This window comes from Camelus bactrianus, chromosome 19 (genome assembly GCF_048773025.1).
Source record: "Camelus bactrianus isolate YW-2024 breed Bactrian camel chromosome 19, ASM4877302v1, whole genome shotgun sequence".
Lineage (NCBI taxonomy): Eukaryota > Metazoa > Chordata > Mammalia > Artiodactyla > Camelidae > Camelus > Camelus bactrianus.
Window position 1 is genome coordinate 2,438,882 of NC_133557.1, and position 27,549 is coordinate 2,466,430.

The following is a 27,549-nucleotide window of genomic DNA, read 5'->3' on the forward strand; positions in this document are numbered from 1 at the left end:
TTCACACTAGTCAGAATGGCCATCATTAAAAAGTCTATAAATGATCAATGCTGGAGAGGGTGTGGAGAGAAAGGAACCCTCCAACACTGTTGGTGGCAATGTAAATTCGCACAGCCACTATGGAGGACAGTATGGAAGTTCCTTAAAAAACTAAAAATAGACTTACCATATGATCTAGCAATCCCACTCCTGGGCATATATCTGGAGGAAAGGGTAATTCAAAAAGATACATGCTCCCCAATATTCATAGCAGCACTATTTACAATAGCCAAGACATGGAATCAACCTAAATATCCATTAACAGAATAATGGATGAAGAAGATGTGGTGTACTACTCAGCCATAAAAAAGAATGAAATAATGCTATTTGAAGCAACATGGATGGACCTAGAGGTCATCATATTAAGTGAAGTAAACCAAATAGAGAAAGACAAATATCATATGATATCACTTTTATATGGAATCTAAAAAAAAAGATATAAATGAACTTGTATGTCACATATAGATTGGAGTAAAAGAAAAGAGACAGAGGGGTAGAGACAGAGACAGGGAATAAATGAACGAATAAAAGAAAAAGGAGAGATAATCTATTGCCCTCTTCTTTAGGAGAAAAAAAAGAAGAGAACCCTAGGGAGATTCTGTATTTCAATCCTCTGTTGGAACATCAGGATGGAATAAGAGTTTGAATTCAAGTTGGGGGCTGATTCTTCAGCATGTGTAACCCCAAGCCTAAATCTGCAGGTAAAGGTAATTATATATTTTGTCTCTTTCTGGGACAAACTATCATGATCCCATCAGAGAAAACCTGGTAATGTGCTCCAGCCAGCACTTTATAATGGATGGCTCCATATTCACCATCCTAATTCATCCCCAAAATCCTTTGGACAATCTTCTCTGGTAAGTATGGAAGAAAGGCAACTGTCATAACACAAAAGTGGGTTTCCACATCGACAAAAGAAGTCAGCATAGAATTTGGGATGGAGGTTATCTTGGGTCCTGGAAGACTCTAGGTCTACTTGGTGTTAATCACAGTGATAGTAACATGGTCCATCAAAATCTGTGTCTAGGTTCATATGGGTCATCAGAAGATGTACACAAACCTCAGTAACCCAGAGCCTGTAACTGCTGTTTCATATATCCATCACCTGAGGTCCTCTTGTTATCCCAACTGCTACTCAGCCCCTCCAGCCTCTTCTCCTAAACAAAGACTTGGAAAGAATCAAAACAACACGTACTTGTGATGTTTGTCCTCCCAGAAAGTCCAACTGTAATGTCTCAAAATCTCTGCAAGGCTCATGCTTCAGTTCTTCCTTCCATCCGAGCCCAAGATAAAGATTCACATGGAAGTAATTTATTGAGAAAGAAAAGAGAGTAAGGAAAGCAGAAGAGGGAAAGGGCAGCAGAGTTAGGGTGTGGCCTCAGCTGGAGCCTGCCCTCAGTCTTATCCCACTGGGAGCTCTGGAGTTGCCCCCTGCCCTTTTTGAGGCAAAGCATCCTTTTGTGCCCCTACATCAGTCAGGCAGTGGCTGTGAGCCACACCCAGGGGCAGAAGAGTTGCTTAACTTCCCAGGGAGTTCCAGGCTCAGCAACTCCCCTGTGGCCAATGGCAATTCTCCAGAGAAAGAGGCAGCTGTAAGCCATTAACAGCCAATGCTCATAGCACGTGGGATATGGGAACACCAGCCTGGCCGAGGAGAGCTGGGTAGGTTAGCAATACCACCCTGTACTTATCATCCAATTCAGCTCAAAAGACACTCCTCTGGACAAAGTTTGGACCCCTAATGCTTGCTTTAAAACAATTCAAATGTAGCAGAATATAACAATATACTAGCCCACAGTATTTACTAAGAGCCTACTGTGTGTCAGGCGCTTTTCTAGATGTATCATTTTTACACAATAAACCTAGGATCCAGACATTATTATTACCCACATATTACATGTGAGAAAAGGGAGGGATGAGGTAATTACATAACTAAGCAAGCTAGTGAGGGGCAGAGCCAGAATTAGTACCCTGCCTTCTTAATTGTGCATTGAACGGTCTCTTGCTTGTTTCCCAAGGGTAGCAGCAAAAGAGAGAGAAAACAATAACCTCAGAGCTAAACTGGAAAATTTCACTTATATAAAATGCCACGCCCAACGAGGTGGGAGGAAAACGTTTCGAATGTTGAGTAGAAAAACACAAGGACAGTTAAGAATCATTTGTGTGGGGGTGAATTTCAAAAACGTGGCAGTTTTATCGACCGGGTTGATGTCCGCCATTTGAACTTTCATCATTTAAATCCCATGAAAGTGCAGTTGCATAAGACATGACCCTATGCCAAATGAAATAATAGCTTACATTTGTTAAGCACTTTCTGTGTGCCGGGCACTCTTCTCAGCAGTTATGCGGATTATATCACGTAATCCTCGCAACCACGCCATGTGGCAGCCCCATTGTCACATAAAGAAACTGAGGCATGGAGAGATTAACTCATGTGCCCAAGGGCATGTAACTAGAAAGCACCAGGGCCAGATTCAAAGTGAGTAATCTGGTTGTGGATCTTATGTTCCTAACTTCACTATGTTGCTGCCAGGAGAGTCATGGATGGTCAGAACTAGAAGTCACATTGGAGAGGCCAACTTCCTCATTTGGAGGTGAGGAAACTTGAGGCCCAGAAAAAGCTGGTGACTTGCACCAGGTCACACAGACCCAGGGCTCCTAATTTTCCTAACAGTATTTTCCATATTTTGACAACTTCTCTCTTAAAAAAATACGTAAACCAGAAACAGGATCATTTACTTCCCAGTAGTTCAGGAGTGTGCTTTTAAATGTTTGAAGTTTCTTTTTCTCCTTTCCTCTTCCCCAAAAGCAGATGACTTCAAGGGTTGCTGCTCAAGAAGGCAAGAAAGAAATATCAGTGTCTGTCTAGCCTAGGGAAAAAATTACTCCCTGTCTCTACAGAATGTTATGAGATATGGTAACTTATGTAAACCTATGTGATATAGCTTCCAAGTTGCTATTCTGTCTTCTCGCTGAAACCTGAAAACTCCAATCTGGGAGAACATCTCTTTAGGGAAGAAAAAGGAAGACAAGAATTGATACTTATAAATATCTGCTAGATGCCAAAGCCAGTAGCTCTATACATGCTATATAAATTATCCATCAAAATTATCCTTAGACTCAGAATATGTATCGGTTAGCATTTGCTGCATAACAAACCAGCCCAACATTTAGTGGCTTAAAACACCACAATTTATTATTGCTGATGAGTAGTTAGGTGGCTCTGTGGATTCATGCCAGGCTTAACTGATTTCAGTTTAGTTCATCCATGTTCCTAGATTGGCAAGGGACTGGCTGGTTGAGGAAACTCTCAGCTGGGACTGCTCGTTTCTGTCCACACCCTACTAAAGGATATTCCAGGCTTTTTCATATAGTGATGGCAGAAGATAGCAAGCAGAAGCACAGAAGGCCTCTGAGGCCTAGGATCAGAATGGGCACACCATCCCTTTGACTCCATTCTATCAGCCAAAGCAAGTTGCAATTCTGGTTCAGATTCAAGGGGAGGAGGGAAAGTTTCCACCTACTGATAGGGTGAGCTGCCAGATCACATTGTCAGTGTTATGGATATAGAAAGTGATAGAAAACTGGAGACATGTTTTGCAATCAGTTAACCACAAATACCCTGGAATATTCCAGATCATTTAAGTTATGTGTTTTCTCCCCAAAGGATGTATCCCTCATATACCTAGACTAATTGTGGAGACATTTGAGTTCCCTTTGTGTCACTTACAGAAAAATTCAGGAAAGGTGCCAATGGGTTTTAAGACAGCATACAGAATTTTCAATTTACCCAAGTAAGACAAATGACCAACAAATCTCACCAAAATTCTCTGGGCTCTCATTCTAAACAACAGCAAGAGAGAACTAAACCTATCTCCCCTCTCCCTACCCACAATATCACTTCTTGTTTGAAAAAAGAAGCAGCTCGACAGGAAATGTTCTGTGCCTGGCTTTCCAGCTGGATTTGGTAAGAGACCAGCCCAAGGATTGTCCCAAGGGAAGGTCTGTGGCCTCAACCAAAATGGAAGCACATCTTTCCCTGGTGTTTTGTTAGAAAAGAAGGACACATTAGAAAGAAGAAAAAGGGGGAAAAAACCCAAAACCTCTAAATCAGGGATCACAGATAGTTTTTATCCCATATGCCAACTCCAGTTGGTTAGTTAGAAGCTGCCAAGAGTGCTATGTTGAAAAGGAATATTAGGCCTCGGGCAGTTCTAACAAAATCAGTAAACTGCGAGAATGTTCCAGCTAAAGGAGACAGATCTTGACGAAGTGTGGCCTTTATCCTAATTCACACCAAGATGCAACCAAGTTGATCAGTGGCTGTTTTCCCAGTAGGTTCATCTCACAGAGTAAGCTGACCCTCAACCGCTGGACCGACTCTCCCAGGACTTCTTTCTCTCAACTTCTAGCTGGGCTATTTTTGAGAAAGGCAAATGCAGCAGAGTTTTGTTCAACTATTGGGTTTTATCAAAGATAAATGCAGGGGCTCATACCAAACCCAAGACCCAGAAGGAATGATCAAAAACACAAAAATAATCCAAGAGCACTGCAGCAGAATACACCCTCTCCTTGCTCACAGCAGGCCTCCACATCCATGTTCCTCAGGATAACACCATCTACCTCCTGCATCCAGAAGGGTCTCAGGCCAGACCCTGACGGCCAGGGTCAGCTGTTAAGAAAAAACACCTCAGACCCAGAACAAGGCTTATCAACAGGGGCACAATCTATAACATGGTGTAGTGAAATGGGCCAAAAAAAATAGAGGGTCCAAAGTTTGCTTTTAGCCCCTGACATTAAGCAAGTATCAATTTAACATCCCTCCCATGGTCTCAAAAGAGATATAATATATTCATCTCAGGGGTTGTGGTGAGAACTAAGTGACCTGTTATGAAAGCACTCAGATTAATAACTGGCACACAGCTGAGGCCCCTAAGTGTAGCTATTATTAGCAATAGCAAGGATTTGTTCAGTTTCTATTATACGCTGTGTGTAAACTATAGAGAAAAAAGTCCCTTAAACATAAAGACCTTCTCTTTACCTTTGGGAAATACAGAGTCGATCTGGGAGACAAAGTGAGTATGCATGAAATAAATAAGAACTGCTGAGGACAGTATGAAAAATGCTCAAGAAGGCTCGGAGAATCCGGGGAATCTGGTAAGAATCTTTCGATTTCTTACCAGAACAATAAATTAGTTCCTTAAATATGTTGACAGCTCCATTCTCTCAAGACAGTTATTGGAGGTGACTTAAGACTCCAAATTTGTTCCATCTGAACTTTGAACATCTTTATTTGTACTCTGAGTGCCACCAAATCACTTCAGGTGGCAGCTATAAAGGATAGTCCATTGTTGGCTGGAAGAATGAGGCCACTACCTCTCACCTTGGTGCCTCATCTTTTACTTCATATCATCATTCACCTATCATCCGGATCACGGTTCTCGATGAGGTAGGAGAAATGTGACAACAGGCCAAGGCCTGATGTTTTCCAAATTTTCCTCCAGATGCCAGTGCTTCTGAATAATCATCCTTTCTTTCCATTACTGAGATGTCGTTCTGCAGGCAAAGCATGTTCCCAGTTGCCCACAGTAGGCTAGAGGCAGGGATACATTGTTCAAAGATAACTCATGTCTTATTAAATGTCAAAATGCAACTCACGTGACTCAGCCACTGCCCCACCCAGTTGCAGGCTGGGAAACTCATCTGAGCTGGCACCTCCATGAGCACAGGGAGGGACGGTGATCACCAAGCTTCGCCAAATAGCAGGAAACAATGACCGAACCATGGAGATGAAGGCCTTTGTCAGGTCATAAAATGGCAGTGATGGCGATTAATTGCTGATAAAATATGAAAGAGTCTCTTGTTGGCTGGAAATCAGGTGCTAGAACAAAGTACAACTCTTTCTGAGAAGCTTGGGAGAGGCAGACCTCTGAAATGTGCTTGTGTGAAGATTGGTTAGTCCATCCTCATGTGGGCACCTTGGAGGATGCAGCAGTGCAGAGCCGTAGAGGATGGAGAGGAAAACCCAAAACATAAGCAGCCCTTTCCAGGTGGCTATGCCACCTCCCAGCAGATGGCTGCTCTTGAGTGATTTCCCCAACCAGGTTGCAACAGGGATGCTGGTGGTGACACAGCAAATCCCACTGTTTGGTTGTCACAAGAGTCCAGAAACAAGACAAAATCTACCCAAAGTTAACACGAGTAAACATTCAGAAATCTTTGGAACATAGGTTTTTGGAATAAAGCCTAGGTGTTCTTCACTCTAAGATGATATTTAGGATGTGTGAATCCCAGCACACAAGGAGAAAGGAGGTGGTGGTCAATGCATTTCTGGAAAAGGTTTTCCAAGGGTCTTTGAAATCTAAAATACATCTTCTCTAACATCTCACCCCCAGAGTCAGGATGTGTGTGCGTTATGCAGGGGTGGCTGTATGTGTTTCTGTATTGGCAGTCATAAATGCATGTGATTTTTCTTCAATACACTGATCTTTTCAGTGGTTAAGGAAGTGACAAGAAGTAGACAGGGAATCAGTATGTACTGATGAAATAACAAGTTAAAGTTTAAAACTCAGATCATACCAGATATAATTTAATATTCCTAAATGATTTAGACAATAGTTTCCAAAAGTTGGTCATGAGCTGAATAAACCAAAATAATCAGGGAGTCTTATTAAAATACTAATTCCCAGGTCTTGGCCAGTATTAACCAAATGGAAACTCTGGGAGAGAGGCCCAGATACCCTGTATGTTTAAAGTTCCCTTAAGTAATTCTGACACAAAATTTCTCATGTATATGATAGCTTTAGGGCTTGCAATAAATGGATTAATAATTATGTCCCCTGTAGGAAAGAGCACTAGACGGTGAGTGGGGGAATTGCGGCCAAGGTCACCCTCTGTGTCTGACAAGCTCTGTGTCCTATACTCTTGGTCCCCAAGTTCCAGCTGTGAAACAGCACCTCCTGGGAGCTCATCAGAAATGCAGAATCCCACGCCCACCCTTCACCTCCTGAACCAGGATCTGTATTTTAACAAGATCTCCAGGTGATTCCTGTGCACCTTAAACTTGGAGAAGAGCTGTCCAGACCAAGTCATTAGCTTTTTTGAGTTTCATTTGGAAATTGATGAACTTGAACCAGCTGGTTTCTATATCCTCCTCCAGCCCTATCATTGCATTATGATCCTCAGAGTGAAGATGCAAAAGGGACATACAGTAGAAAGCTCTGGATAGGATGCCAGGGGGAAAAAATGAGGTTAAACAGATACACACACACACTTTTACGGAGAACATTTGTCTAAGAAAAATTCAAATCCCATGATGTTCACGCCTTCATCTGAGACCACGGGAACCTGGTCAGTCCCTTGCTGGAGATGGGAAACTGAGGAAATGGGAAAGGTTATGGGCAACCCAGGGACCCAGGGCAAGTCCAGAGCAGAGGAAGGACTAGAATCCAGGTGTCTCCACTCCCAGCCCTGGACCACCCTGTCTTGTTGTCTCAGCTGCATTAGGAAAAATTACGAAAACAAGAGCAGGACATGATAACAAAGACAGCAGGTGTTTACAGGGGGTGGTATACGGACATGGCTCCTAACCCCATCCTGGAGCCACTGTAGTCTTTGCATTATTATTTCCACATTATTAAAATTCACAAGATGGAACTTTAACATTAGGGTCCTATATCCTGACAACCAGCCTTCTTTCCCACATTGCCAGTCCTGTACAGTTTCTTTCTTAGGGAGCTAATGTCAAAAAATATATACTCTTCTTGTTCCTAAGAGTGAGATTTCATGAATCCTAAGAGGCACCTTCCTTTCCAGATTCCAGACTATAGTTTCCCGTCATTGACCCTTTCCCGGGCTCTCTAGGTAAGTCATGGGTATTCTTAACTGTAAAACTCTCATTTCAGGAACTCAGATATTTACACACAGAGCTAAATACAAATGTAGATTCACTTATTCTTTCTAATTCCCCAAGAAGTTTATAAATAACATTCAAACACTACATAAATATGCAGCATAAAGGTCAAATTTCCCTTTCTCACTCGCCCCCAAAAACAGTCACTGCCAGTGGAGTGGCCTTCTCCACTGTTTCTAATTTTTCTTGTGCATAACATTTGAAAAAGTAGGACCGTATCACACATACTATTTTGAACTTGCTTTCTTTACTTTCTATCTCTTGGTCAACTTTTCAAGTCAATTTATAGTGGCCTCCCTTCTTCCCTGTAATATCTGCATGGTATTCCAACATTTTCCCAACCGTGGATCTGTCAATGGGCACTTGGATTATTTCTGATTCTTCTCTGTTACAAATAATGCCACACATTAGAATATCTAACACCAGGAGCTACACACGAAATGACAAGGTCTTTGGTTTCTTTTGTTTGCTGATTGTTGTTTTTTCTCTCACTGCATTTGTCTCCAATTGTGATCACTGTGGTGGCAGAAGACTGGATTTACTGGAGGGCTCGAAGATTATGGAATTATGGCTCCCAGTGTCTGAGAATTCTTCATGTGCATCAGTTACTAGCTCACGGGCAGTACAAAAACAGGCATCAAGCTGGCTTTTGTTCATAGGTGATAGTGTGCTGACCCCTGCCATTTACATTACCCCCAGCTGTGCTCAAACGTCTGCAAGTGTCCACACCATTGGCATCACCAGGCATTACCAAACTTTCAAACCTAGCCAATTTGACAGGTGAAACTGTACCTTAGTTTAGCTTTATTTTGCATTTCTCTTCTTAAAAGCAAAGTAAATGAACCTTTCTTTTCCATTTCCTTTTGTGTAAATCATTTTATTCTTTGTCCGTGATTTAGCTGATATTGGTAATATTCTTATTGGTTTGTGTGACTTCTTTAAAGCATAGAGAAACTAACACTTCGACAAAGTTACAATACTTTTCCTAGTTTGTCATTTCTCTTTTGACTTTGATGTTGGTGGTTTCCACCAGGTGCAAATACTTCATTTTGAATCGATCTTTGGTTTTACATCTTATGAGTTTTCTGTCGTTGTTAGAAAGACTTTCCTCCCGTCTATAGTTTAGTAAGGAGGAGTAAAAATTATCCAGGGGGAAAATAGCTAGCCTGAGACACCCAGACATGAACTCTTATCAGAGAGAGATGCTGTAATTATTCTAACTCAAACTAATGCTTGTAATAAAGAGAGGGGGTTTTTTTTCCTTTTTTGTGAGCTGAAAAAGAATTGGCACTTGACATAAAATAATTTTCTAAGGGTAAGAAAGATGCATGGATGGATGGATGGAGGGATGGACAAATACCAGTTTATTGAGGGAGCTTGAATCTCTCTGTATGTCTTCTGTCTACTCCTTATATGAAATACAGCTTTAGTTCCACTCAACAAATATTGACAGAAAGTTAAAACATCCAAATGGCCTTTCAGGATTTCTTTCAATTCCAAGATTCCACAAAGGCATATGGAAAAACAAAATGTTTTTTTGGTTTTTCTTTCTTATTTCTTTTCTTCTCTTTATTAACTGAACACAAACCAAAGCAAATTTTAAAAATTAAAATTTTGTAAGGAGGAATGTAGCTCTTAAATGCTTTCTCTACTGTGGTTTCTCTTTAATTCATGTCTCTCCTGTTGGATCATAACACGACTGGCATAAAGTGTTGCTGCAGATGAAGAGAAAAATAAATGACCGAGCTAAGCCTTCGAATAAATTTCTATTTCCTAACTCGCCTGTGGAAATGCTATGTGTCACAGGAGGGCCGGAGAAGGGATGTGTGTCGGGGGAGGGGTGCACGGTGGGTAGATACTCTATTTTCTGAATTTCAATGAGACCACCTTAGTTTCCCCATGAAAACTTAAATATGACTTCAGTTCACTTAAATATACTCTCTACTGAAAACCCAGGGTCAAACCCAGAATCACTGCTCTGGTTCCTTCAAATTTGAGCCATTATCCTATTTATTAATCTCACTTACATCTGTGTCGGCAAATCCTTGGACTAGAAGTAAACCAGTCCAGGTGGAGTCTTATTATAACTCAAACTCTCCCTCATGCTTCCACGTCCCAAATTGTACAGTTGTCCTTCCAAAGTCTGCTCTGCATCAGATCAGACCATGGTAATGCATGAAAAGAAACAGGAAAAGATAAATAACTGCTAGTCAAGGACTTTTGTCCCAGGGTGACTTGACCTTCATAAGAGGATGTGAAACACAGGGCAATGGACTAAACATCTGTGACCTCCCAAACTCATATGTTGAAACCAATATGATGATAGCTGGAAGTGGGGCCTGCAGGAGGTAACTAGGTCATGAGGGTGGAGCCCTCAGGGATAGGGTTAGTGCCCTTATAAAAAGGGAGGGCAGAGATCTTGCTCATCCTCTTCTCGCCATCTGAGGACACACCAAGAAGTCAGCAGTCTGCAACCTGGAACAGGGCTTTCAGAACCTAAGCACACTGGCACCCTGATCTCAGAATCCAGCCTCCAGACCATGAGAAATAAATGTCTATTGTTTGTAAGCCACCCAGTTTAGGCTATTTTGTTGTAGCAGCCCAAGGCAGCTAAGGTACATGATCTCCAACATCCAGCCTAAAAATACTGACATATTAGCACCGAGATTGCCTACTGCAAACACCTTCAACTTCTTCCTGTGGACTTTTTCTGGAACAAAAGTGTTAGGGATCTGATGCCTCAGAAGCAGCCCTCAAGCTATTACTGAAGGGAATCGGTGGATAAATACCCCAAATCCCTTACCCCTCAAACAGGACCACTCTGAAACATATTCATCTGAGCTCCGCTGCTCCCCAGTGGGATTAAACTCCAGTTGCCCACATTGGTAAGTATCTTGGTGACACATCCCTATGGCCTTCATTTACCTCTCTGTCTCACTTTTCTACCTGCTTCTAGAGTTTCCTAGGATGACCTCCCAAATAAACAACTTGCCCTGGATTCTGTGTCAGGGCCTACCCTTGGGGAAACCCAAACTAAACGGCCCATGTCCCCAAGTACAGAGCTAGATGCACAAATGACATCTTCCAAAAAATGACAGTTAAACAAGTGGACAAAACAGAATGATCTAATGTTAATTTGTAATCAAACTGAGAGGAAGGTGCATGTGTGATTTTAGAACACATAAGTCCTGTCTCCCCTCTCTAGCACTGTTTCCTTTCCTCTTACTGCTCCCTCATAGTTTGCTAAAACCCTCCAATCTAGCAGGCTGCCCTGTTTCAGGTGTCACAGACACATATGTGCATTCTCACCTCCGTGCTACTGTGCATGTCATTCTCCTAATCCAGAATAACATCTCCACTCCTCCCCAGTTTTTTCCAGCTGCACCAGTCCTTCCAGACCTGTCTCAAGCTTTGCTGTTTCCACAACACCTCTTGCATCACAACTAAGAGAATAACAGCGCTTGCAGCCAGTAATTCTCAACTCGCTACTTAATCACACGCTTTTGTGCTGTCTCTATCACACACGTGGTCATCTTGTCTCACTAATTAAACTAGGCTTTCCTTGGGAATAATCATCACATCTTGTACCCCGCTAGTCCTCCCAAGGCCTACAATAATGTGGCATATACATATAGTTGCCGATGTATGATTTACACATTTACGTAATAAAACACAAACATGTGCATGACCAATAGTAATGAATCATCTTTAATGGACTTCAGAAAGGTCTCTCACCTCTCGTGCAAATGCCTGGCTGATGAAGCCCTCTGGAGCATCCTTCTTGGTGATCCTTTCCAGGGACTCAATAAAAGACAGCAGGCCACAGAACACCTTGGTTTATACCTACAACATCCCCACCACTGGTTTAAAGATATAATAAAAGAGAATGCTTCTTGCTCATAAATAAAAAGGAGCTAAATGCAATTTTGGCAAAATGTGTCCCATTTTTTTCTCTCTGTTCTGATTGTTTCTGTCATAAGTAGACAATCATAGAAAAGTCAAAAAGGGAAGACTTTCAAAGGCTTAATTCAGAGTCTGGTACCCTCCCCACTTTATTTTTCTTAGCCCTAATGCTGAAGGAAAACAAACACTTATCAATGTGCTAATGGTGTTTATTCCCCCCATCTGCCTTGGCAGGGTGGCTGTGTGCCAAGTCCTGAGACAGTTCACTAAAGCACCAAGTGAACCGAGGTCAACTCCACTGTCAACTGTACCCACCACTCATACTTGGAAGGCCATGGAAAGGTTTAAGATCCTGAATTTCTCTTCCCTACCTTGGTGCCTTTGCAACATCTAGACAGCTTTTCCCAGGCCTGTGTAGAGTGGGAATTTGCCTGTGAAATCACGACCAACTTTATGCCCCTCTAAAAACAGCCTTGTTGGCGATAGCCAAGAAAAAGCAGAATGCCTCTTGGCTTCTGCTTTGCTCAGGGTTCTGACTTCCAACTGCCTGGCCAGAGCTGCCCATGAGGGTCATTTTTAGCCATAAGGCTGGAGCCACACCTGTCCCCACACCTTTTCTACACCTTTTCCCACTAGGCTGCTCCCCCAGCTGCTCCAGAGCAGGGAAGGACTGTCTCTGCTCATCCTCCAGCAAGTCTTCCTTGACCCAAGCAAAGTTCAACAGTCCTGTTCAGGTGGGAGGTCCCTGAAAGATCCCAGGAGAAGAAATGAGCATTTCCTGCTGTTTTTCTGTCTCCCTCCCAAGCAGCAAAGCCTACAGAGGAAGTAGCTCTCCTTTCTCCCCTCCTTTCTGCAAATCTTAGCATTTTTGGCACCTACACTGGAACACACGCCCAAAGCAATCTTGCCTGCAGCAAGATTATCCTTTGGTGGTGACATAATTCTAAGACACCTCAGTGAGCAGCTTCCCGGTGCCTCTTGCGATTCACTGTAATGGAACCTCCCTAATCTTGACAATGGATGTCTTTACAGTGACTCCAAAAAACAAACAATAATTAGAAAATGGAATCTAATATCCTTTTAGACTGAGTTCGACCCTTCTGTAAGCAGCATTCAGAGAGTGGAGTGGACTTGGAGCCAGCCTCGACTTTTGCTGAAATCCTCTCAACACACAAGAGCAGTAAAAGGGGAAGGTTGAGAAGATTTTAGTTATAGCCATCCCTCTCATTTGTATAGAGCATTTTTTTTTAGTAACCTTCATGTCCATTATTTTGATTCTCAAAAGATGAGGTAGGATGTCTTGGGAGTTAGGAATGCTGGCTGAAGATGTCTGAGTTTGAATCCTGCCTGAAAACTTACTGGCTTTGTGATATTTATTGAGCAAATAACTATGCCTCTACTTTCCTATTTGCAAAATGTGGATAGTCATCATACACAATCCATAGAATTAAATATAGTTAGATAGATAGATAGATAGATAGATAGATAGATAGATAGATAGATAGATAGATAGATAGGCAGACGACAGACAGACATTTGGAACTATGCCTGGTACACAGTGAGTGCTAAAGAAATTATTATTATTTTATCATTTGAATATAAGAACTGATATCATAAAGGCTCCTCAGATTCCACGCCTGGCCTAAGCAATCCCTAGGTGAGGAGGTCAGACATTGCCTTAGTTTGGGTTCCCTTAGAAACAGATCGAGACAAATGTTTGGGTGCAAGGAGCTTACATGGCAGGAATGAAGCTGGGGAGTTTATCCACCAACTCCATCCCTCATTGTCAAGGGCAATCCTGGGGCTGTGGCCCTGCAGTGAAGACTACCAGCTTGTCCCACGCATAGAAGAAGCAGTCTCACAGGACCGGGTGGGTTTGGTCTTAAGAGATGCAGGAAACTATTGGCATATACTAGCGGCATCTGCAAGTGACCTTCCTCACGTGGCCAAAGGAATAGGAGCCAGGCAGTGACATCAGTGACCACAGGGACACAGTGCAAGTCTTTGTGTGCTTTGACACTCCAGACAGAACCCAAAGTCAAATGTGCTCAACCAAGGACAACATCTCCTGAATTATCTTCTGGAGGAGCATACCATGTGATCTTTCTTGGTAACTCAATCCAATGCTTATCAGACTTTATGACATCCCTACATAGCATCAAAATCCCCTTTGGTAAATCTTTTCTTCTACACTGGTTTTCAACAGGGAAAAAAAGAGAGTGAGGATGACAACATATTTTAATTGGTAAAATAGGAGACATAAAAGGAGGCCATGATATTGCTTTAGTGCCTGCTAGGTGTTTGGAAAAGAAAACTTTCTCTGACCTAAAGTGCTCTACTCTGAAAACGTGAAAATCTATTTGAAAATGACTATCTTCAAATGGGTTGATTCCCCTGCACAGGAGCCACTCCACAAAGATGCTTTCTGGGTCATATTTTTTGGGAAAAGTAAAGTTTGGGGCAACTATTGTCAAGCTGCCAAGTTTATTCTTACAAGATACAATGCACACCTGAGCCCCCCAAAGGCAAGCCTCAAACCGAGTTTCTTAACTTTGGTCAAATACCCTCTTCTGACTCCACTTCATTCCTCAGGGAAGGGCTTTCATTTCATCTTATTATCCTTCTTTCCAAAGGAAAAAAAATCCAAAATCAATTTATAAAAGCAAAAACTTTCATCCACCACCCATTTCTAAATAAAGAAGGAATACTGAAGCAAAACAATTAAAACTTATCACAATCACTCTGATTTCCAGCCAAACCCTCTAAATGTGGACAAGATACAGTCAGTGACGAGGACATGGCAGATTCTGGTTTTTACTTAGAAGGTCGGTTAAGCCCATTTCCAAGTAGGCATCTTGATGTCTTTACACACAGAGGGCTTGTTTTCTCTATATTTGGGCAAAGCCCATTGGAGTAACTGAAAACCACCACCTCAGAGGATGAACTGTGATGTAGACCAGAGAAAGTCTTAGTTGAGGTAACTGAGGCCAGAGATCCACAATGAAACTGCCCTGTACTGTTTCATTTTTCAAACTTACACATTTTCCTAAACCCTTTTCGGTGTGTGATTTATGTTCAGTTGATTTTGCTACAGGCCTGGAATGTTTATACAAAGGCTTAATAGACATTTACTTTGGAAGTCACATTGTGAGATAGAATCAAGAAATTGGCCCATTGCCGGAGTCAGAATGGGAGGCCACCTGGAAGTTAATGATCACTTTGTAAAGACCAGAGGCATGTAACAGAAGGTTCCAGAAGAGTAGAGATTTCATGTAATAACCACATTGCACTCAGACATACACCACTGGAATGACTGAGGAGACACCCATGTGTAAATAGAGACGTCCTCAGATGGAAGTGTCCAGGATTATAATTACTCAACACCTTAATACTTTAATATCACACATCATGAGGCATCTTACAATTTATATATGCTCCTAGGTAACATCTAAATCAATGCTCTCTAAAAAGATACCTGTAACCCCAAATGCCAAGAAGTCTGCCTAAATGTTTGATTCATGCTGAATTTACCTTTGAGGCACGTAGAAAAGAATTATGACCCTCACTTTACAGATATGGAAACTGAGACTCAGAAAGGGTCAGCAACCTGCTTGCTCAAGATTACATGATGTGTAACGTAAAAATCACAGTCCCTTTAGTGACATCACAAAGCTTTCACAGCTCTTTTGATTAAGCTATTAGTTTTTTATATGATTCAATCAAGCTCACAAATACAGCATTCATATCACTGGGCTGAGGATAGTAGAAGATAAAAATAAATGTGATCTCCTTGAGATTATAACTGAATCCAAGAGAAAAGTATGTTTCTTTAAACTGCTTGTTTTCACAACAAAGGGAGAACTCTTCCTAAGGAACTCTGTAAGAGACAGGATATAAGCAAACAAACAAGTCAACATCTGGTACATCCTCCATCCTCCCACATGGCATGGGGAGAGGAGGAGTTACTGCTTTAAAGAAGATGCTTTAGGGGAATCCTCTATAGTAAAATATTTGATAAACACCTGGAGGAGGGACAGAAGTAAGCTGTCTGTGCAGGTATCTGGGGGAATTCCACTCCAGAGAAAGCAAACAAAGGCCAAGCTCATGAGATGGAAATATACTTGGCTTGTCCACAGAACAGCAGGGAAACCTGTGTGGCTGGAGCAGAGTGAGCAAAGGGGGAAGACGAGGAAGGGAAGGTACAGAGGAGACAGGCAGGATGCATGGTCAGGCAGGGCCTTATTAGTCATAGGAAGGGATTTGACTTTAATGATGAAGAAGATGAGATACCATCAGAGGGTTCTGAGCACAGAAGTAACCTGATTTGGCTTCTTTTTTAAAAAGAATCATTCTGGCTTCTTTGTGAATAAAAGACTCTAAAGAGACAAAAGACCGTGGTAGGTATATCAAGTCTGGGAGATGGCGATGGATGTGGTGAGGAATGACTGGATTCCAGATATAATTTGAAAGTAGCTTCCATGAGATTTTCCTGGTGGATTGGATGTGAGGGAGGAGAAAAAGGGAGGAGTTGATGATTACTTCAAATTTTTTCACTTGAGCACCTGGAAAGATGGAGTTGCCACAACTGAGAAGAGGGAGACCAGGGTTAGAACAGATGGTGAGGGTGAAATCACAAGATTAGTTTCTGTCCTATAAAGTTTGAGAAGCCTATTAAATATCCACGTAGGGATGTTTAAAGATATCTGAATATATACATTTGGAGTTTAAGTGAGATACCTGGGCTGGAGATATAAACTTGAGCACCATAAGAATATAGATTGTATTTAAAGCCATGAGACCGAATGAGATTACCCAGAGTGTGAGTTTAAATGGAGAAGAGGTTCAAGACCTGAACAGGTCGGGTGGTTTAAGAGGGGTAGGTATTGACTAGGAACAGGATCCACGTGAACTCTATGGAGGAACAGAAATGTTCTCTATCTTGATCCGGGTGGTAGTTACACAGGTATAGAAATTCATCATTCTCTAGATGTTCATAAAAACACCTTCATCATTCACAGAAATCCATCAAACTACAGCCTTCAAATGTGTGTCTTTGACTGTAGCCAAACTTCGCCTCAATAATGAAACAAGGGGTGGAGAATGAGGGCCCGATCATGGTGCCATCCATTCTAGAACAGAAGGACAAGAATAGGATAAATGGTCTGTGCTCTTGGCGAGCTTATTTATCAGACCAAAAATAGAAAATGCATAGATTTCCTCTTTGGAGCAACTGAATGCCAAGGACTGCAGAGATGTTGGGTTCTACACTCCATATGTTTTCTCACTCTTTTCTATGGAGCCTCCTCTTGCTCTGCTTCCTACCACGCCCAATTCAGCCAACAGTCACCACCTCTGCTTGGCAACAAGACTCCACATACCTTAGAGGAAACAGGAGGAAATGTTGAGCAAGTTGCCTTGGCAACCAAAACCTGTATAGAGCTGGTTCCTGGCTCCACCCTCCTACTTGCCCCAGTTTCCCAGTTCCCACCACTCCCCCAGATGCTGTTTCCCTGAACCTTCCAGCACCCTTCTGTTATGCCCTCCAGGGACTGGGCTACCCCTCCCCGCCAAGCCTTCCCCTCTTCAACTTCTGACCTCCTTATTCTGAACTTGCAGACTTGTTTGCATCTAATTTTTAGCAGGCTTCAGGGTTTCTAACCCATGGTCTTCCTTGAACCTCAAATCCCTGCCACTTCATTGTCACTCTGATGGGACATCTTAATACATTGCCCAGGGCAGTTACAAAAACCCCCTCAAGGATGGAGAACTCTTTCCCCATGCCAAACTTTTTTTAAGTTTTAAGTCAGATGAGATTTATCAAACTGTTAACCACTGAAGTCAAAACTTTATAGTCAGGGCTTAGAATACCATCCATCAGAAAGCAGAGAAGGGAGAGGGGTTTCTACTGTGAATATCATCAAAGGTGGGACAGGTACTTTGAGTTGGAAGCTTGTGCCTAATGGAAAAGTGGGGTCTTCCCTCCCTCCCTCCCCCTAAGACTGTCCTAACTTGAGTAGCCTCCTTTGGCTGCCAATCTTTTGTTTTCAAAGAACCAAGAAGATGATACCTGCTCTTACAGGCATGTTCTGTAAGAAGGCACTTTGGGGTAAGAGTTGAAAATTACTGAGGAGCCAACACATGATCCATACAGGGACATGGCCCCCAGGTAGACCCAGGCCCACCTCTGTCCATCACACCATTCCATTCCCGGCTCCCCATCCAGTCTCCCAGAGTAGCCAGAGGGTAGCATCTTAACAGTGGTGCATTGGGCTAATCCTTTTTTTTTTTTTTTTTTTAACAAGGAGAGCTAAAGGAGAACCTGGCTCAGCGTTTAGATCAAGTATCTAAAACTAAAGCTCAACTGCGCAAGGTGAAAAATGGGGAAAGCTGGTGAGGTTTCTGCAACTTGAATTAATGCCCTTGGATAGTTCCCAGGACCAATTTCGTGAGCACGTGCCACATACAGCTGCACAGGGAGCCATGCCTAGAGGATCTCACACTTGATTTAATGCTCTGTTGCTGCCATCTTGAAATTGTTCATAATTTTCGGACAAGAACCCCACCCTTTCACTTTTCACTGCAACCTGCAAAGTATAGAGCCAGTGCTTATAGTTTCAGATCAGTTATCAGCAAACTAAACATCACTAGCTATCTTCAAATATTCTACCTTGAGCCTTCTCTGCAGTAGATTCAAACTGATAAACTGAGAGGCACAGGCCCACACTCAAATATCCATGGAGATCACTGTCATGGGTGTGTAATTAGAGGAAGTATGTCCATTGGATTTCCAGATTGGGACATTCTCCACCAAAGCTGGAAAAAAAAAAATAAGGAAGTCTCTACAAACTGAAGGTCAAGGTCACGGTGAAGAGTGTATTGAAAAGTAAAACTTCAAATAAAACTTCCCTCCTTGGCTTGGAGACAGCATTAAACATGTACTTATTGCTCTGAAAATATTCTATCAGGCATAATGCTCATGGTTGAAAAACACATGTAACCTGAAAAAGCCCTGATCCATTGTTTATCTGAAGTGAGATGTGGTAACAGGGGCTGAATTGCATTACAAATCAACTTCCGGCAGTGGTGCAATGAAGCAAAAAGAGAAACCCAGGCAATCTACTGACTAATAATCACTTCCCTCCCTCCCACCAAAAACTGAGGGGCATGTTTCCAGAGAGACCCATCTGACCCTTATCCCTCGAACTTACTCTGTGTTCTTAGATCAGGCTCTTCTAAACTCTTGCCTCTTCTGTAAAGTCTTCCAACGCTATTTGAACAATTCCTAATTTTTCCTTTTTACTATTTCCCCTCCTTTCAATAAATCTCAGAGCACATTAAGTCTCTCCTGGCCCTTGTCAGCATCAGAGCCAAAGGGGGCTGGGACAGAGTCAATGGAGAATGGGGAACATTGGTAGCTGGACTCGGTGCCTGGCTGCAAGCCTTTATATCACCCACAGTGTCCTCCCTGTCACGACATTCCCCACTGCCGCCCTCCTCACCACCTTCGCTCTCGTCCAGGTCAGTTGCCTCCCCAGCCCTTTACTCTCAGGGATGACCTCTCCACCTACTTCCCTGGGAAAATTGAGAACATCTGATGAGAACTCCCACAAGTTTCCTCCCAAACTCCTTAAGTTTTCTTTGGATCGCCACCCAAACTTTCTTCCTTCCCGCCCATCTTGGAAGAAACTTTCCCTGCCACATGGACCAGTTAACCCCTTATACCTGCCTCCTAGCATGACTATGGGCTCTGTCTTTCCTCTCTGCTGGCTGCTTGTCTGGTTCCTCAACATGTGCTCAAATCTCATCCAAAAGGAAATAAACATGCAAACACCAATAACTCTCCATCTCTAGCTTTGCTTTCTTTTCCAGTCTCCCTCCTACTCTTCTGTTCCCTCTTCTCTCTTTATCCCTCAATAAACAAGATAATGTCTGAATACTGTCCAGCACAAAATTGAGAAGGAACCAAACAAATGGGAGGCCTGTTCCTCATTCTCACACATCTTGGCTCTCCCTCTCCCCTGTCCTCAAAACTGTCTTCCCGAAGATCAAACAAAATCAAAGGCCTTGGTTTGCCGCCCTTCCTGTTTTTATGCCTCTCAAGCCTCTCAAGATGAACCCTTCTCCTCCTTGGTTTCTGTGATGTTGGTTTCCCTCCGATGTGGCCTACTGCTCATTTGAAGTATCCATCAGTGTTTTTTTTTCCCCATATTCTTTGTCCATCACTTAATGGAGGTTATTCCCCAGAATGCCAGCCTCAGGCTGTTCTCTGCTCACTGCACTGTCCATCTTTATCCCATGATGAACCTCACTGGCTCTCATCCTCACTGTGTGTTTCCCAGAGTTATATCCTACATCCGACTCACTCCTAAGTTCCACATGACCTCTCTAACACCTGGTGAACACCGCCAGCCACCTGCCTGACATCCCGCTAAGAATGGCACGTGGCTCCACCAGCTCCACATGACTAAAGCAGAACCGACGTGTCACCAGGAACCATCTTACATAGCTTTCAGGAAGCTTCTTCTGTGATTCTTGCTGGGGGTAGAAACTGGTGTCAGACTGAGGCTCCACAGGCCTATAGGTAGAAGTAAAAGATGATTTTTACCTGGTTGGGGGAAGAACGTGGGGGAGGAGCATGAGATAAGAGGCGAGAGCCTGACCCAAAGGAGCCACGTTGCGCCGACTTCTGTATTTGGCACCAAATGTTGCCTCGTGGTCCTCTTAAAGTTTACACTGTGCACAACACTGATAACACATAGAGGCATAACCAAAAATTAGATAAATACTGCTTGTACCCATAGAGATAGAAAATTAAGTACTTATTTTGGCTGCGAGTCAAGGCACAACGGCACTGCGTGAAGCAGGAAGCGATGGGGGCGTCTGGCTTGGGCACAGTGGATCAAGAAAAGCGGTGACCTCTTTTCCACTTATTGTTCACACTGTAAATGCTTTACTTCCATCAATTAAAAGGCCCGTATGGACCCGTCCCTCCAATTATTTGTGGGTCTGTTAAGCATCTCTCCGCGAGCAAGATTCACTTTCCTTTTTAGTGGATCTGCTCTTCCAGTCACTGCATCCCCAGTCTCCAGGGAGTTCTGGGAGTGATACTCTCCCGGAAGACACTGATGCTAACATTTTCCTCCCTGATTTAGCAAAGTTAAGCAGAGTGAATAAATTTTTGGCTATACATGTGTCCTACCTCCCACTAGAAGGAAAAAAAAAATCTCTCTTGTGAACAAAGGAGAATGAAGGAAAGCTCCCTTCCTGCACCAGGAGCCCACATTTTCCATCCAGGGCCTCCCGCTAATTCCAGGCCTCACCCTGAAATCAGGGAGGCCCGGGCCCTGGGGATGCTCACTGCCCCTCCCGGAGTGATCTGCGGTGTTCGTAGCTTCCGAGTGTCCTAATCTATTCCATATTCCAGGAGGCCCTCCGCAGGAGAAGGTAATCATTCTCACACAGTCACTCTGCACTTACTTTCTTTCCCACTCACATCCGCTTGTTATCCAGAGCAAGGAGGGAACAGCCTTCTGCCCTCGCTGGGGCTGTGCGACTCCTTGGCCTTTGCTTAATCAGGCTGTTGCTGCGGCAGGAAGCCATGCACAAAGTAGCCTGCCCAGAGGAAAGCAGGGAACTATGGGGCTGGCTTCTCTCAGCTTAAAAGGAGTATCCAATCCAAGCCACACCATAGCTGTTAAAGAAACAGAAAGAGTAAGGAGCCAGCACCCTCAGGTACCAACAAATAGAGGGAAGCCTTCCCGGGGAAACGCAGAACTGAAAGATTCCACTGCTTCCTCTAACTACCATTTTCAATCACATTAATTCAAAACTATGTTAGCTTTCAGGTTCGTGCACCAGTGAGGGAGCTGGAATGAAGAGAAGACAGCCTGTTCAAGAAACTTCCAGGGCTTAAGGAGAAAGCAAGTCCTGTTCCCAGCAAACCTAGCCATTTCTCTGAAGACTAAATAGATTAAGCTAGATTTCTTAACTCTGCCAGATCCAATCAAATAGGAAGTCCTAACTCTGCTTCTAGAACAGCTCCTAAATCCAGCTTCTGCTTACCTCCTTTATCACTTCCCTTTTTCAGTTCAAAGCACTATCATTTCTTAGCTGGAATATTACAATTGATGGTCTCTGCCTCATCCACCGGCATTGTTCACCCTCTATACCACAACTGGAGAGGGCATTTGAATACCTCACTTACTTTCCAAAGTCTTCCCATCATCCTATGAATGAAACCTAAGCTCTCCACCTGGCCTGCCTCCTTTCCCTTCAGCTGTCACCTCCCCGATATGTACTCTCGTCCCCTAACACTGCCTCCCTTGCTCCCTGTGCTTCAGCCACACTGGCTTCCCTTGCTGTCCTTCCACAGCACAGGGCTCTCTCCCATGGTCTTGGATGCGGGTTCCTAGTAGCAGAGTCTGATGGGGATTCTTGTGCATGTGGTTTATTGAGGGAAGGCTCTCAGGGTAAAACTGAAAGAGAGTGAGGGAAGCAGAAGAGGAATGTGAAGAAGCCAAGAAAAGATGTGGTCTCCACTGGAAACTAGGCTCAGCCAGGTGATCCCAGGGCCCACCTTAAAGCAAGGGACCAGCATCTTGTACCGCTCTGCCCACCAGCCACTGGCTGTGGTCCACCCCCAAGAGAGGACATAGCCACAGGCATTCTCTTCCAGCTGAGGACAATTGCAGTTATGAACAGAGAGCAGCCAACACTGGCAGCAGCTAGGGAATGGGTGCCTTGGCTCAGAGAAGGGATCCGGACAGGGCATCAACAGTTTTACTAAATCTACCTTAGGAACTTGTTTCAGTTATTCCTTCTGCCTGAAACACTCTCCTTCCAGATCTTCATGCGCCCAGCTTCTCACCATCATTTGCATCTTTTTTGAGTGGCCATGCCTGGCCATTTATCCAGAGTAGCCACACTCCCAGTTAATCAATCTCATTATTCTGCAATATTCTTTTTTCACTGTCTGGAATAATATTTCCTATTTAATATAAAATATTTATATATATATATTTATATTTATATTTATTTGTGTTTATTGGCTGTCTTACCTACTAGAACATAAATTCCATGAGAGCAGGAAAACAGCCTAGTCACCTACCTAGTGGTAAAGTCAAAAGATCCTAGAGTCAGACCTCCTAATTCAATTTCTGACTCCACCATTTACTGACTCTGTAAACTCAAGCAAGTTAGCTTCTAACAGTGCCAGATTACTAGGTTGTTAAGAAGATTAAATGAGTTGATGCAAATGCTTAGAATAGTGTGTGACACATGTTTATCACTCAATAAATGCTAGTTTAAGAGGATCTGAATAGATATTTTTCCAAAGAAGACATACAGATGGCCAACAGCCATATGACAAGATGCTCAATGTCACTAATCATTAAGGAAATGCAAATCAAAACCACAATGAGATGTCCACCTTACACCTGTTAGGATGGCTATTACTCAAAAGACAACAAATAGCAAGTGTTGGCGAGGATGTGGAGAAAAGGAAACCCTCATGCACTGAATGTAAACTGGTACAGATGCCATGGAAAACTGTATGGAGATTCCTCAAAAAATTAAAAATAGAACTACCAAATGATCCAGAAATTTCACTCCTGGGTATTTATCCAGATTTAAAAAAAAAAAAAAAACAATAATTTAAAAAGATATAAGCACTCCTATGTTCAGTGCAGCATTATTTAACATAGCCAAGATAGGGAAACAACCTAAGTGTCCATCAATGGATGAATGAGTAAAGAAAATGAGTGAGAGTGATGGGACACAATTTGAACGAGGGAAGAGGTGGAGGAAAGGAAACATGGCCATACTCAAGACCACGGAATACTGAAGAGCCCAGAGAAGCCAGTATCATTTTCATTGTTACCATCATTATAGCTTAGGTCCCTGTGGAACCGGAGCTGCTTCTCGATTTCCAGCTCACCTGCAAAGCTTGAGGATTTACTTTCAACTGCATCTGGATTGTGGCCACTTCCTCCGTAACACAATGGATCTGGGGGGAAGAAATGCAGAAAATAAAATCTACTCCAAACCCAATCAATTAACCAATCAATCAGCTAGCCTAGAAGATGCTTGGTGAATAAATGAAGGAACGAACAAGATAATTCTTTGTCAACTCAAGCTGCCACATTGCTTTGACTATATGATATGCCCCAAAGGCCAATGGCATTTCTTGGATTTTTACCCTTTAAGGTGACATAAATTCTTACTCTCTTTCTCGGCCATCAGTAGACATCTGAAATACCTCAATTATATTTTCTTTCTTGATGATGCTCAAAACCAGCCAAAGCTCCCCTCTTGACTGCACTCATTGCAAGTCTGTAGACTTAAAGGTTCAATTTGTTGGGCCGCAGCACACTAAATCTTGAAGGCAAGGCCCTCACCTCCCCTCCACCACCCATAAGCAGTCACTGTTCCAACAACCCTGGGCCACTGTTACACTCAGGCCAACCCTGCCATGTGATTAAATAAACTGGCTGCATCTGGAGGAAAGGAAGCTTTCAGTCAGCTTCAGCCACCAAACGAGCTGTGGTTCTGTCTGTGGCGTGGATGAAATGGGCAAAGGAGCAATTAGTTCAACTCTCCTCTGAAAGAGAGGCTTTATGGGAAGTAGGAAACAGGGCAGTCATTAAACAAATATAACCTGACCGCTTTCTCCGAGCAGGCCCTCCAGGGCACGTAAAGACGGGCCAGGACACAGGATGAGATAAACAATTAAAGACCCAGTTCAGAAAACAGCTGTAATGGTGGGGGAGCGGGGGTCACTTCATCCACCTAAATTCTTTAAGGGGGCTACTGTATTTTCTTGGATGAAAGAGTCTGTCAAGACATTTAGGATTTGTGGGGAAGCACTCCAGCTTAGGCTACAGGACTGTTATGGGAAAACCAGACAATGTGTTGGGCCCTGTTGCGGGGGGAGGAGGAAGAGATTGACACTTAAGAAAGGAGAGGCTAGGAGGCAGTGGGAAGCCAGAGACGCCGTTAACATCTCCACTTTGTCACTGACCTCAACCTTCAGTAAGGCGCCCCGATTCAACAAGGCCTCCGAGGAGGGGAGTTTTTATAAAAGGCAGCAGTAAAGGGTCCAGGTTTCCACACCAGATGACTTGAAGGGATAGAGACCAACCCCATCCTGCAGGTTAGGAGAGAAGGTGGAGCTCAAGGAACCTCAAGAGAGCACCAGTCTGCAGGCCGTGAGATGGTGTCTGTGCCTCCCCTTCCCCTCCCCCTTCCCCTCCCCCTCGTCCTCCCAGATCTCCCAGGGATCAGGAGGGCTCGGCAAACAGGAGGGCTTGGCAAACACCTGCATACTCTCATACTTAAGCAAAAGGTGCGGACAGATATCCACATCTCAGTGATGATCTCAGCAGCCCCATTTTCAAGCACATAGGCTCTTCATCACAGTGAGCCATTATAAGCAGTGGCTGAAGTTCCAGAAGTAGCATAGAGCTGGCAGGCCCGCGGAGGTCACCAGGAGCACCTCTTCTCCTTCTCCGTCTCCTTCCTGTGTGATCTCACTCATTCCCTTAGTGTCAAATCCCATCTGTACCCTGAAGAGTCTTTGGGCCCGTTCCCCCACTTACACTGAGGAATCACATTGTTGCTAACAGTGATAATAACCACATACGGTTATTAAGCACTTGAGAGGCAGCTAGATCAACTGAGCAACTAAATTTTAAATTTTTATTTTTATTTATTTATATTTTTGAAAAACAATACTCGATTCAGTTATTGGATTGCTTTTCATTATGTTTGGAACAATTTAAGAATGTGAATCTATTTTTTCAACAACAAACTTTTCAACTCTAAGTGGAAATTTAGCATCCAAATTGAGATATGCTATAAGTGTAAAATATATACTTGATTTAGAAGATATGGTACAAAAAAGTGTCAAATTTTCATTTTTTTTTAGTTTTATTGATGTATAGTTAACAATTAAAATTGTTAAAATGTACATCATAGTGATTTGATGTATGTGTGCATTGTAAAAGAACTCCCCCAATCTAGTTAATTAAGACATCCATGTAAATTTTAAAACAGTTTTATCTCTCAGTGAGTTGCTCTTCCTAGAATAAACTTTGTTTACCCCCCCCCAAAAAAAGAAGTTTTAGTATATTTATACAATGGAATACTACTCAGCCATAAAAAATAAAGTAATGCCATTTGCAGCAACATGGATGGACCTGGAGATCGTCATTCTAAGTGAAGTAAGCCAGAAAGAGAAAGAAAAATACCAAATGATATCACTCTGTGTGGAATCTAAAAAGGAAAAAGAAAAAGAAAAAAAGAGGACATTGATGAACTCATCTATAAAACAGAAACAGAGTCACAGACATAGTAAACAATCATGGTTACGGGGGAAAGGGGGTGGGAAGGGATAAATTTGGGAGTTGGAGATTTACAAATGTTAACCACAATATATAAAAATAGATTTAAGAAAAACAAATTTCTTCTGTATAGCACAGGGAACTATATTCAATATCTTGTAATAATCTTTAATGGAAAAGAATATGAAAATGAATATACGCACATAAAAAATTTTTAATTCCTATGAAGATAAATAAATAAATAAACAAAAAAACAAATATTTCTTAACAGAAATACAAACCAAAAAAATTAAGATATCCATCACCTCACATAGCTCCTTTTTGTGTGTGTGAGAATATTTAAATTCTACTCTCTTAGCAAACTACAATCATACAAGACAATGTTATCAGCTATAGTTACCATGTTTCACAAGATCTTCAAGACCTAATTCATCTTATAGTTGGAAATTTGTATCCCCTTACCAACCTCTCCCTATTTCCCCACCCTGCTCCCCAGCCCCAAGCAATCACTTTTCTACTCTCTGTTTCTACGAGTTTGACTTTTTTTTTTCTTAAGATTCCACATATACATGATGTCATCCAGTACTTGTCTTTCTCTGTATGGTTTATTTCACTAAGTATAAGGCCCTCAAGGTCCATCCCTGTTGTCGCAAATGGCAGGATTTCCTACATGCTGAAATGATAATATTTTGGATGTATTTGGTTAAATAAATATAGTATTAAAATTAATGTCACCTGTCCCTTTTGACCTGTTTTAATGTGGCTACTAGAACACTTAAAATTACGTATGTGGCTTGCATTCTGTTTATGTTGGACTGCATTGCTCTAGAACCATATAGCCACATCTCCCCTTGGGTCTCTACCAAGTACCTCCAACTAACATATCCAAAATTAAACATCATCTTTTGTTCCCCCTCCCCCTGCAAACTCTCTCTCCTCTAGAATTGCCTAAATGCCTTTTTTCATCAGATTACACTGGAGAATTCTGGTAGTGATCCTGGATGCTGAAAAGTTAGTGCCACCTTCACTACCATATACTTGCCTTCCTCGGGGGGGAGGTGGGTGGTGGCAGGGCTAACGTCTGTCTAGTTCACGATTGCGTCCATCCCCTGCAAAGTGCAGCATGTGCTCAGATCTCAGTGAAGACTTCCTAGATGAATGAATGAGCAAAGGAATGAACGTGACTCACCTCAGGCAGGGCTGAGAACACAAAGCACATGGAGCAGAGGTAGGCAGAGAGGAGACAGTCCAGTGTGCTTCCAGGAGCTGCCAGCCTGGAGGAACAAAGGGGCGTCAGAGCACCACGGATGAGGTGGTGGAGTGAAGCCGGACAAGTGAGGCTCCAGCTGCCCCCTA

The 27,549-nt window shown here is 42.8% G+C and overlaps 1 long non-coding RNA gene across 4 annotated transcripts in view; it reads right to left on the reverse strand.

The window, feature by feature from the left end:
• The window catches only part of LOC123615338 (uncharacterized), a 124,300-nt gene that overhangs the window by 46,253 nt on the left and 50,498 nt on the right, over nt 1-27,549 (reverse strand). For 2 of the 4 annotated variants that reach the window (XR_012500529.1, XR_012500530.1), the window contains 2 exons: nt 27,383-27,467; nt 25,146-26,125 (listed from right to left, as the gene is read on the reverse strand). This is a non-coding gene — a long non-coding RNA (uncharacterized LOC123615338). Of the gene's footprint in view, nt 1-18,934; nt 20,600-21,331; nt 21,546-23,789; nt 23,859-25,145; nt 26,126-27,382; nt 27,468-27,549 lie in introns of those variants that run through there. The other 2 variants (XR_006722906.2, XR_012500531.1) reach the window with 2 other exon arrangements.